The sequence below is a fragment of the Aphelocoma coerulescens genome, chromosome 5, assembly GCF_041296385.1.
Source record: "Aphelocoma coerulescens isolate FSJ_1873_10779 chromosome 5, UR_Acoe_1.0, whole genome shotgun sequence".
Classification (NCBI taxonomy): Eukaryota; Metazoa; Chordata; class Aves; order Passeriformes; family Corvidae; genus Aphelocoma; species Aphelocoma coerulescens.
In genome coordinates this window covers 12,719,006-12,732,259 of record NC_091019.1, presented here as the reverse complement: position 1 = coordinate 12,732,259, position 13,254 = coordinate 12,719,006, and the positions used below count along the sequence as shown (strand labels likewise).

Below are 13,254 nucleotides of genomic sequence, written 5' to 3'. Positions count from 1 at the left end.
GAGCGCGGCGCGCTGGCGGTGCGCGGAGGGGGCCGCGGCGCGGAGGTAAGAGGGGGCCGCGGGCGCGCACGCCGCCGGCGCTTTGTGCGGCGGGGCGGGGGGCCCGTCCCGGCCGGGGGCGGCCCGGGGGGGGCCGGCGCCCCCGCAGGTGCCGGGGCAGGCGGGCCGGGGGCCGCGGCGGGGGCAGAAGTAGTTTCCCGCGGAGTTGTGCCGCTGCGGGGCCGCGGCCGGAGCTGCAACAGGCGCTGCCGCCCGCCCCGCTCCGCTCCCCCGCGCCGCCGCTCCACTTACTCGCCTGAGTCACCGCCCGGCACCGGCGCGCTCACACGCCGCTCGCACTCACACACGCACACACACACACACGGGCTCCCCCCGCACACACGCACACGCGCGCGCCGATCCTTGGCATTTTTCACATTTTTTTTCTTTTAGCGCGGGGAAGCAGGAAAGCCGCGAGCAGCCCCGGGCTGGGCGCAGAGCTCGCAGCGCTCAGGAGCCATCCCCGGGCGGCCCGGCCTGGCGCGGAGCTCCGCTCGCCGCGCTGCCCCCGGTTTTGCTTCCCTCCCCTCTTTTATTTTCCTCTAAAAGATGAAAGAAGGAATGTCCTTTTTCGCTGCTTCTTCTCCTTCTCCAGAGCTGCTGCCGCCGCCGCTGCTGGTTAATTGCACATTCAAGTGGAAAATTTTCGGGAGTCAGCAGAAACATTGTATCCAAAAAAGACAAAGTCGCAGTTACAGCAACACCGAGGAGATTGTCCCTGGAAAACTTCCTTTCGGTAGGAACCGCAGGGTTTTTTTTTTTTTCTTTTCTCGGCGAGGTTTTGAAGAGCTCCATCGCACAGCTGTCCCCGGCGCTGGTGCGGAGGGCCGGTGGCAGCCTTTGTTCGCAGAGGAGCGCTTTCAAAGGAAGTGCACTTCCAAGGGGGAGGGAAAAGTTATACAGTGCGGCTTTTGTACCCAAATTAAAACAAAGCGGCCCCCTCCACACTACCAAACAAAAACAGCGAGGCGAAATAAAGCGAGAGGAGGGGGGAAATAATGTCTGCTTTCCCCAAGTAAAAAAGTTTGCGCTCCTACCTCTGTTGAACACGGTCCTAGTCGTGATTTTTCTCCTCTTGAAATCTGTTTTAAGTTGAATGGTGTTACCAGTATAAAAATATTTATGAAACAATGAAATACCAGCCACCCACGTTTCTCAGGAGAGTTGTTAACTTATTAGAAACAAGTGCCTGCCTTTGATATGAAGAAATGAAAAGTGACCTCCAGAAGTGCTGGAAAGTTAGGGAGCAGTTCTGCCCTGCGCTCTCTGAATGTAAATGGCTCCCAGTATTTTTTAACTGTTCCTTGTTGAACACCATCTAGGCAAGAAAGGCCAAGAAACATCAGATTGTACTGGTGTTTTCTGACTTGAAATAGGATTTATAAGAAATGTAAGCCGAAATGGCAGAGCCTCAGGGAGAAAAAGTACATATGCAGCTGTATTCCTGTATTAGCAGGAGCATATTTGCTTTCTCTTCGTGCTGATAAAGTTTAGAAATGCAATTTTGGCAGTTAGCGGTTTTACAGAGCTGTCTGACCTGGGTAATGGCAAAGCTGGGAGCTGTATGGATAACATGCTGCTCTCCCTAGCTGCATGCTCAGTTATTATGCAGCACATCTAATATGGAAATCTCTGTGGGAATGCCTCTAACAGGAAAATTCATGTAAATAACTAAGTGCTACCTGCAATTGAATATGAAAACAAAAATGGTTATAATTACGTTAATTTAAAATTATGTAGGATTCTTCTTACAACCCTAGATTGGGAATGTGTGTCTGTAATGTATGATGTATTCTATCTCTATAAATAGTTGGGGAATACCATTACAGAATATTAGATTGTACTGATGGTAAGATGGTGCTATTAAAAATGACACAGACCTGTATATTAAATTACTTCTGAGGGTGGGAGGGAAGCTTGCATGTTTGTTTGTATGTGAATATATATATTTTTATATACACACACATGCATCCCTTATCTAGGAATAGAAACACAAGAATTAATACAGTGGATGTTCTTGAAACACAAAATTGAAGATTTTATGTTTGCGTCACATTCTGAAGTTGCAAGTTTTTAAAATCAACTTTTTGAAATTATTTTCATTAAGGGTAAACATTTAGAGGTGCATTTATTTTTTCACCTTTGTGGTAAAACATGTCTTTTCACACTGCACTGGTGTTTAATTAGGTCATAAGGCATTTTCTATACCAGTAGGGATAATTCTGCATTTTATTTGCTCCAGGTTTTTTATCAGCTGACCAAGCAGAAATTTTGGATGCAAAGGATTTCTTTCAATTTTTCTTCTTAGCAATCTAGAAATACCTTTGGAAAGTACTTTATCGTTAAACACGTTCGGTGTATTTTGAGCATCAATTCTGTGTATGCCACTTCGGTGAAGTAAATATTGTTGGCCTTTTCAGCCAGGGCAGTGTAACAACAGCTCTTGAGATTCAAATTATAGTTTTATATTCTCCAGTTTCTTAGTCGGTGCTGAGTGGGGTGTATGCGAGCAGTGAAGCAGAGGGAAAATGTTGATTTGACAGGAGTCTTAGTAAAGACAGAGTGTGCTTAAAGGAGTTTTAATTAAACAGCTAGAAAAGAACAGCAGAAACTTAATTACGAAGTGGACCCGGCCGTGAGTGTCCAGCTGAGCAGTGATAGCATGGTGCTGTGTGGAGATGTGTGAGCATGTGTGTAGCGTGTTTGGTGTCATTTGGAACCAGTGGTTTTTTTTGTTGTTGTTGCTGCTGGACGCTGTAGTGGCTTTGGATATCGTTAAAGTGGTTTCTAGGCTTTGTTTGTCCATGCCTGAAAAAGTTCAGTTGAGTCACATGCAGAGGAAAAAAAGCATTTCTGCCTTCTTTCTGTTTAAGCCGCCTTTGTGATAATATTGTAAGCAAACCTTCAAGGTAAGGTACAGGCAACACAGGAATAAAAACTTCTGGAGCTATAGAGAAATACTGGTGTCTTTCACTTCAAAAAAAAAGGGAAAGGTAAAAATATGCAGTTGTGTATTATGATACAGCTGTCAGTTTTCAATCTGTAAAGTAGGATGGTTGCACTGTTGGAAGAATTTCGCCAGAAGTAATCTGGTTTGATGAGAACGTGCCCAGAACATGGAGACTTACTGTACAGTTCTGAATGTGTTTGGGAGAAGGTTTCCTTCAAACCTGTTATGAACACTTGGTTTCTTACTGGATATACACCATACATATATATATATATATATACATCACTCAGTCTATCTGGTATTGCTTCATGTCACTACTATTAATCCTGTACCCCTCCAGAGATGGTTTAAAAGCTGTCTTGCTGTAGATTCCATTTATTTAAGAAGAAAATATTTGCTGGATCCAATCCTTACTCAGGTTAAAGTGACCAGGATGACTCATAGGAATAAACATTTGCTGGATCAAATACTAAGATATTTACAGCATATGCTTTATGTACATGGTTAGTGTGATATTTGATGTCTAAAGAAGGACATCTTTGATTTAAAAGAATACCGATTTGACACACACACTTATTCAAATTTCTGCACGGGGCTTATGTTCTGCTTAACTTGTAATCTGCCTAAGACTTGAAGGCAAATTTCTATTAACAGCTGATCATTCATTCCATTCGGGCTCTTATTCATAGCATGTGCAAATATGAGGTGAGGGCTGACTTTTTAGAAATCTGGTCTAAACTCAGGTTAATTCCACCAACTTGGTACAGCCTGTTGCTGGATTACATTGGCTGTAATGAGGGTGCGAACTGGCCCTTTAAAAATGATTTTGAAGTCCCCAGCTCATCAGAGGGGCCTACCTTTTCATGAGAGAAATAGTCCTTGTTTCTGGGATTTGAGGTTTAATTACTGTTGTGTCGCCGTGTTGCACTTTGCCATTAGCGCTTGCCGCGAGCAGGGGTGTTTTATGTTCCTAAACTGCAGCCCTTTACTATTAAAAAACTATTTGAATCTCAACAAAATTTTAGAACTTTCAGGAGGTAAATCATCTCTCTGAAAGCAAGGGCTGTTAGAGGGTTTGTGGCAGTTTGTGCAAGTGCTGTATAATTTAAATTGCATCCTGTGATATATGAACAGATTAATGGCATTATTTATCGTAAAGCCAACTGACTCTAAGCTATGCTGAAGACACAGTTTTAGAAGAAAAATCTCTGCAATAAATTCCCACTTTATGATCATATCTTGCCCTCTGTTCTTGGACAAAACTCCTTTTGACTTTTGCAAGTGGAACAAGGATAGAATAATATTTCCTGGAATAATTTTGTGTTTGGTTGTAATGATTGCTCACTTCCAAAACAGAAGAGAGTGAAAAGTTGCAGACTTAAGTCCTTTGAGGCAGCAACTTCAAATCTGCTCCTCAGATCTGTCACACAAAATTCAGCTGTTTTCTGATTTAATACAACAAACCTCTCATTTTTGTATGAAATCCTGATCCCACTGCAGTCACTGTGAGTTTTATCTTGCTATTGGTAAAGCCAAAATTTCCGTCTGTGTTGATGCAGATTCAGCAACTTTTATACTGGATCAGGTTATTAATGTTCCACCAGCATTAAATTAATTTCAAAATACAGGAATTGAAGTCAAAATCCAGCTCCTAACAACTAATTGGAGATATTCTACCCAGGAAGTCTCAAAGAGTAACCCATCATGTGCTTCATGCCCTCATTTGTTCGATGAATTTTTGTACATACGTCCAGAACGCGGTGGAAATCCGCAGAGGGTGTGAAGGGTTTGCAGACACTTGCCCGGTTGGTGCAGGGCTGTGACCCCATTTCCTGCTTCCTCCAGCCTGTGCCTGCTTTCTCAGAGGCAGCCTGTTTTAGTTTGGCTCCTGTCCAGTTGAAGGTATCACCTACAACTTCTTGTTCTTTGTCTTCTCCTCACTGTTTACTGGAACAACGTGATTATTCCCCCTGCATCCTGCTGGACCTTTGCAAGGGCCTTCTTGGGTTTCTAGCCCTTGTTAGGTGTTCCCTAAAGTGTCGGGTTGGAGTCAGTCTGTGTGGCAGAGCACATGAGCACAGAATCCAAGTTTATTTGCTAGCAGGTCAGGAGGTAGAATGTGAAATCTCCATGTGCGGGGAGGGGGAAGGGAAGGAAAGTTTAGGATTATGTGTAAAACTATTAAAATGCTATTGACTGGGAATCTAAAACAATGACGAGTGCTGTTGTTTTTACAGATACATGAACTGAAAACTGCTGCTAATGATGGGAAATGTTAATTATGTGAGAACATATTGAACTTATATTCTCTGGCATGAACTTTTTTAAATGCATCAACTATGCTGCCTTTTATGCGCACAGCTTTCTAATTATCATAATTCAGTACAGCTCTGGCTTTTGGAAAGAGTTCAAGTGCAATCTCAACTTAACATGAAAGGAGTTGGTTTTTTTTTAACTGAGAATGTTCAAGAACAATTTGAAAAGATAGTCTAAAAATGCTACATACTTAGCTGGGTATAAGTCAGAAAATAAATATGTTCCCATAACTGCCTATCAAAGCAGAACAGATTATTAGAACAGAAAGTTATCTCTTTTTCTCATTATGTCTTTCGCACTCCTACGGAACACAGCTAAAAGCACATTTTCATAATTGAATCTCATAGACAGATCTACTCTATATTGATTGACAGTAGATTTTATTTTGTCAATTTTTAAAGTGATTGAGTAGATCGCTGTGTTGTTATGAAAAGATTTTTTTTGTCCTCAAGTAGTAAGATTTAATTTTTTAAAATAAAGCAGGAAGACAACTTTCATTATACTTTTGGTATTAACTGAACGTGTTTCTGTAACATATTCAAGTCCCTTTGCAAATGGTCCTTACTGGTCCGTTTCCCTTGTCTTTGTGGAGCTTGAGGGGGTTGTAAATATCAGGTCTTTCTAAAGCACTCAGAAGTGGTTTGGGTTTTATTTTTTGTTGGTAGTTTTGTTTTGGTTGTGTTGTTTGGTTTTGTTTTTTTTTTTTTTTCCTAAGAGAGAAAAGTAAATTTCATGTAACTTGCACTTGAATTGTCCTTTCAAAGATTTTTTTTTTGTATGTGATCAAATTGCTGGTTTCCACATCACACACTCCCCCCCCCCCCATTTTTTTGTCTTTTCCGTTACTACAGTACATGCTACATTTCTGAAATGCAAAGAAAGCCCCAGTGAAACAAAATGACTTCATTTGAGCTGGCACTTAAGAGTAGAATTCACTTCCATAGTGCTGAAATAAAAGAAGCCAAGTGTTTTAAATAGCCACTCCCCTAGGCCAGAGTGTTTTTAGAAAAGCTCATTGTCTAGATTTGAGCTGTAGCAGTATGCCTGCCTCTGTTAAATCTCCTGATCCAGACAGCTCGATTTCTAAAGTCGACATCTGGTTTACTCTTTGTTCACCTGTTTAAAAAAAAATGCAAATAGGCGAGTGTGCCATTGCCCTAGAGCTCTGCAAAAAAAATAAAAATGCTGTTGACAGTTTGTCAAATAGTGCTTCCAGTCTAAGACTGCAGTAGCCTATTGTTATGCCAGCAACAGGCAACAGAAGTTGTGGCACCATATGGCCAGTATATGCTTCAGATAAGCTATCTGTTAATTTAGCTTATCAGTAGTGTTTTGATATGCTTCGTGTTTGAATCGCCAACCAGTATGGCCTTGGGTATTTTTGGTGCCAAATTATTCCTTAACATTATAGAGATCACAATTATTCCCTTGGTGGAATCTCTCACCATTCATTCACCTCATGGTGCTGTGAACAGTGGTGCTTATTTTTGGAATTAGCTGGCATGGTTTGTTTGGTTTTTGGGTTTTTTTTACGTGGTTGTATTTCTGTTGGGAGATTATAATTCAGGAGTGACATTTTGGTTTCGAAGGGAGAAAATGTCAGAACAGACTTTGGAAGAAAAGGTAAATTCATAGAGGTTTAGGGGATTAAAGCTTTTGTTATGTGTATCTCAATTTAAAAAAATATGGTGACGTGGGACAAGAATTAATGGGAGAAAGGAAATTTTATTCACACTTAATCTATCACCACTATGAGTACATACATTTTATTTTTTGTCCTGAAGCTGGTTTACAGTTTAAAATAAAAAGTCAAAACTCTGTAAACAGTTTCATTTTCCACATCCCTGGTTTTACCTTCATTCTTTCAAAAAAATTAACCTTTAAAACCAGTCATGTCCCTACATCTGCTGTCAGCTGATCTTTGAAGATTTTCTTTTTTTCCTGCTTTTTCCACGATCAACTGAAAGCCTTGGAGAAGACTGGAAGATTCAATGGAAGTTCCTTCATCTTCCCCCTACCCCTGCCTTTCTTTGGGAGTCATTATTTTGCTGCAGGAGAAGTTTCCAGCCATAACTACAGTGTTCCATTCAATGCCTCCGTGGTGTCCTTAGGGTTGGATCTGTGCTGCTCTCTGACCTTGCAGCACATTCCTCTGTCCCCTGCCCTACAGGCTCAGTCTCGCTGTTCCTTGCAGGGCACCACAGCTCTCCCTGGTTGCCAGGACCCTCCTTTTCCCTGGGAATACACATACTTGCTCTTGGGCAGCACTTGGTTAAGCTCTCCTGCCTTTGGATGGCTGTGATTTTTTTGTTTCCCTCCTTTTGCAATCCCTCTTGGCAGGTCCTCCTTATCCCGCCTCCTGTGCCGCTGCTCACGGACATGGTGTCACCGTGGGGTCCCTTTGCCCATCGCAGTTTCTGCTGCTTCCAGTCCTTCCTGACCCTGGGTATTGAAAAGAAAGGGCCACTTGTTCTTGTCGTGCCTTTCATGTCCAGATCCTTAATGACCAAGAAAAGGAGTAGATTCTCTCTCAAAGAAATTTACAATCATCTTCTGAATCTGTTTGCTGACACCACTTTTTTTAGCAACGGAAAGAAGTCAAAGAGAAGTAAATTTTTCTCCTGTCCATTTGGAACAGAGAAATATGGACAGTCTGAACAGTGGCCATTCTTTGCCATTTCACTGAAGTTCACCCAGATGAACTGCCTGGAAAGAGGCAGGAGCTGACACAGCACCCAGGAGCCAACTGGATGGGCAGTGAAGTGATGCTCCCACCTTGCTGCTCTGCCTGAGCTGACATTGGCACCTCCAGAAAATGAGAAGGGCTTCCTGCCCTTGGCATCTAAGGCTGCTAAAGGGCTTCTGGTTTCTCTGCAGAGACATGAAATGTGTGTGTCTGTCCACTTACAGCTGGTTTGGGGGTTGCCCCACATTTTAAATCTGTTTTGAATTCAGATTTAGACTTCAGGTCCATGATGTGATTCATGCAGTTGGGTGACAGTAGCATTTTTTGGCCTCTGGCCCATTGCAGACTAGACCTGTGATCTCTCATTCTGGTGTGATTAGGGGCAAGGTAAGCAAAGACCCTGGGAGAGGAAGGGTATTGAGACTTTAAGCTCTCTGAGGCACGTGTGTATCTTCCCTGTGAGTTATTTCTGAGTGCTTGACTGTGAGAGGCAATTTTCAGTTCACTAATGTATCTAGTTACCACTCATAATGAGTATGGCTGTCTTTGGATTGATGGGTCCATTAAAACCTAACAAATCTATGTTTGTTTAGTACTATAAGATACGTATTTCTTATGGTTGTGGGGGTTATTTTGGTTAAACTTCAAAGCCTGTGAAGTTTCACTTTATTTGGTATCTCCTTGACTTGGCTTTACTGGTGTTCCGTTGGTTTCAGCCACTGCTTTGTGATAGGAAACCCACAGCTCCAAATAATGTGCATTTTGCTCATTAAATTGACCATCACTTATGCACAGTAATTTCTTGCTCTGCTTCTTGGCATATTTACTATATGCTTACTGAGCAGCTGTAGATAAGCAGTTGAAGGGGCACATTTGAAAGACAGTTTTAAATATGCAGCTTCCTATACAGATTCACTTTAGCCTCTAGCATTAGTAATAATTTTTGCTGGTAAAACAGTGACCCATAAATAACTTTATCATCCAAAATCTCTAAAAGCAATATGAAGAAGTCCAAAGGGTAGTAGAATTATTGTAGTTCTTGGTTGCTTGGAAAATTAACTAATATTCTGGCTTCTGAGATTTTGGAAACAAATTAAAGAACCCTTTTTTAGGTAGCAGGCTGCTTTTAATGGTTCTTCTGTATTAAGGAGAGTACAGTATTGTAGGTTATTTATTTCTGGGCATGCAGTACAGGGTGAAGAGCCTGCAATTCAGCTTGCAATGCCTCTGTGCCCTGAGGTAAACTCTATTTCACAAAGGGAATTTTGATTATGGTCTACTGCTCTGTAGCATAGTGGAGGCTTCAAGAGGCAAGTGGTAAATGCTACCAAAGAAAAGCTGGATTGGAGCCACTGACGTCATCTAAGTAAATCTGCTGTAGGACTATAGCCATAAAATGACTGCCAGCCACGGAGTGCACTTTGGCCTTTTCTTGTCAAGTGTTTTAACTGCTGGTTTTTTCTTTGCTTTTCTTTTTCCTTTTCCTCCAAGCAAGATGCATTTTGTTTTCTTTTTTTTTTTTCCTTGTGCTAGTTGTGTGCAGGGTGAAATACAGAAATGCTAACGTCCCCCTCCGTCCCCACCAGGCTGCACTGAGAGTGTGAGTGGCTGCAGCTTGCAGTTCAGAAATTAAAAAGTAAACCAGTACTTTTCCATACATGAGCCTGGCAGAACTCAGCTTCCATCACCAGCTATTTTTTAGGTGCAAGAGCCTGGCAGTTCAAGTTACAGCATACTGATGAGATTTGTGTTGTGGGCAAAAAGCATTTGGATGCTCTGGAAGGCTGCTTCCCTCTGGAAGAACTAAATGCATAAAGATGGCTGGGCTTGAATTCTGAATGAGCACAAAATGCAGGTGTGTGTGTGAGCACTTGAAATCAGTGTTAGTCATTGCTTTAGGATTGACCACTGCAGTTTCAGTCACTCCTGAGACAAAACTTTCCTGTTGTTTCAAACGCCCCAGTGTTTGCTACCAGCCAGTCTTTGATGATCCTTTCTGTATGCAGCTACAGAAACCAGGTGTGTTAACAATGGTAGCTCTAGGATTCATGGATTAGGGTGAAGCAGTCATACCTATACCTAAGGGTGCATCTAAAAATGCACTGATGTCCCAGCTGCTCTCCTCCAATTTCAGCTGTATCAGGACTGCAACGAAAGTACTCGAGTTTTTGACAGTGGATTTTTAATTCAATGTCAACATTCTCTTGAAATGAATTTCCAGGACATTTAACACACCATTTTTTTTTTTATTTAAACAGAGTTCACTGTAAAACACATTTATAATTATTAGCCTGCTTGTCCCATGACAATATTCGTTTTCTTGATTTATGTACTTTTTTGTTGGTTTTTTTTTTACTTTAAAATAAAAATTAAGCATCACTGGTTTTGAAGTTTGAGTCTTATGATCAGAAATATATTAAAACCAGTATCTTATCCATGAATCATTAGATGAGTCAGTTCCTGAAACCACTACAAGCCTCACAGTTCTTGGCTTGGGCTGAAAGCAGGAAATCCAGGCTTCAATAACTTCCTTTCCCAGTACTGGCTATAGCAGCGTTCGTGGTTAGTATATGCTGCTTTTGTAAGCAATAGGAAGATGTATGTCTGAGGAACAAAGGCACTCCAGTCAATTTGCTGAAACTGTTTATAATTTGTGGTCTTGATTTGAATGTCAGGATGCATTGGCATATACTACGTTCTGTGCTGCAGTACGTTTTCCAGCAGTGATATTCAGCATGTGAAATAAAGGGAACACATTATGGCACAATTCTTGGACAAAACCCATATAATCAGTTTTCCAGAAAACAGGAAGATATTTTAGTGAAATCATCCAACTCCTGAAGGCTAATGGGAGTGAGAACTGAACACATAGGAGTAAATTTAAAATGTTTATTTAGCAGTTACTTTGTTTTATGCTTGTGCAACAAACTATTTTTGTTCTGTTTCAGTGCTCCAAAAGGGCTTGAAAAAAACCCAACCCAAACTTGGAACTTATAAAATAAAAACACATGATTTGTTTTTCAGTCTCCATTTTTTGCAGTGAAAACTGTTTGCCTCCTCATAATCAAGGACACATTGATTGTCTCTATGTCAGTGGAGCATTGTTGGCTGCAGAATCTGTCCTTTAAACTTGGAGTGCCTGTATGCTCTGACATCTGTGCAAGGGGATGCACTATTTACCTTTTTGAGCTAATGGGGCCAGATTCAGGCTTGGTACAATGTTGATCTTAATGTGTTTACACCTGGAAACTGTTCAACTCTTTATGCTTTTCTTAAATATTATGAAAGATAGTTTGGTATCTTGTACTTATTATTTGGTTAATTTAACTCTCTAATTAATTAGCAGCACATAAAAGCCAAACCCACCTTCTTGAATTATTCTTTTTATTCTTTCCTCCAAAACATCTTTGTTTTTAACAAACCATGAAGAGCAAGAGTATTGGGAGATAAATTAGTAGATATTGCATTAAAAAAAGGCGAGTCTAATTTTGACAGGGTTAGTTAAACTCTGTAGGTAGTATTGATTAAAACAAATACAGAGCTCTTCATTTAAGCAGGCAGAATGGTTACTGCACATTAGGCAGCACCTTCTTTTGTATCAGACAACATGTGAAATTGCTTTAATAAAGCAAGCTAAAAGTTGGGTCCTCTCCTAGCTGGTGCCGTTCCGTGCTGGTGAGTTGACCTCGGTGTGATGGTGGGTGCTTAGAGGGTTCTAGAGCCAAAGGGCTGGCACAGCTGATCCCATGCTGCTGTCCATGCTGGGGTCAGGTGCTTGTCCAGCACGACAGAAGAGGATTGGACTGGGGCAGAAACGAGGGAACACAGACCACCTTGAAGGCAGCTGGGTGCTGGGATCCCTTTCATGTGGAGACTAGTACCCATAACAGAGACTTTTGCCACCTCTTCCCACTCTCTGTGCAACTCCATGTCCATGGGAAAGACCTGGAGAGGGTCAATGCCTTGCTCAGGCAATGACATTGGAGCCTTGGAGGGGCTGTTTGTGAGGTTGCCCTTAGGGGAGAGGCAGAGGCTGTCAGGTTTGTGTCAGCACTGTTTTCACAGCACTTTTCCTACAGCTGATGCCAACTGCTCTTTTCCCCCACAGCAGGGCTGGTAGCATCGCTCCAGGGAGAGGCCACTACATGTGTTTTATCATAATGGTGCTGTGCTGAGCTGGGTTGCTGGGACTTTTGGAATGACAATGAGCATCCAAGCAAGCTGCTTTGTTGAATCTGAGGGATCAGGATTTCTCTTAAAATATTTAAAGGGATGCTAGTGGACCATAAAGGTGCAGACAGTGTTTAAAGAAATCAAAACCAGCATAACTGCTCCATGACTGCAATTCTCAGCACCAGCTTCTCTGGTACAGGAAGTTTGTAGTGATCTCCAAGTGCCTCCTGCTCTGCTTCTGAGGGTAAGGTTTTATGTGAGGCTGAGGAGTCAGTGCAGAGTCACATCCCAGACACGCAGAGATCTGTGCTGTGAGGCCTGTGCAGTGCAGAGCCTCGTGTGAGCAGGGCTGCCTGGGCTTGGCACCGTGTAGCCGTATAAACATGAGACTGTTTTGGAGGCAGGCTGGCCCGTCTCACCCTTCCTTCCCTGTCACCTTCGAAGAAGGAGCAGCTCTTCCTCTGGAAGATGCTTGCATCCCTGAAGGAGGATCCTGGGGAGGCATGCATCATTCCTTCCTTTCTCTGGGCTAGTTCAAGAGGTGCTTGAGTCCCAGATGCTGTGCTGGAGCACCAGCTGGTTGTGCACACAGGAGAAGCAGCCTCACTCAGGTGTGTCCCCTCTGCCACGGGGAGCCAGATGCTGCTGCTTCAGGGATTGCAGTGTTCAGCATCACACCACCCATTGTGGATTTAACTTACTGCATTGTAATTAACTTCTTGTAATAACAATAATTATAATAATTAACTTACTACAATAACAAGGATGCTCTTCCCGCTGCTTCTGCTTGCTGATTTTGGGACAGAAATCTTGCTTCTTTCCTGTTTTCTGTTTAAGGGAAAATGTAAGCACTTGAGCAGTGGAGAATAGCAGTGGCTTTTCATGGCATCAAAGCAAATGTAAAAAGCATTGTTCCTGTTTGTGATCATAAGAAGTGCAATTTTCTATTAATTAATGTTAAACAACAGATTGTTTAAGAACAAAGGGAAAAACCTTCAAGTGGAATAAGCATCTAAAGTTTAGGAACAGGTTATAGTTCTGCTTGATTTAATTTTTTCCCCTTGCAAAGAAATGTAAATTATTTAATATT

General features: G+C 42.1%; 1 protein-coding gene across 1 annotated transcript in view; it reads left to right on the top strand.

Moving 5' to 3' along the window:
- The first annotated feature begins 674 nt into the window (after positions 1-674).
- Positions 675-13,254, top strand: part of TEAD1 (TEA domain transcription factor 1) — a 153,526-nt gene continuing 140,946 nt past the window's right edge. The window contains exon 1 of the mRNA XM_069016595.1: positions 675-775. The gene's annotated coding sequence lies outside the window, so the exon portion shown is untranslated. The remainder of the gene's footprint in view (positions 776-13,254) is intronic.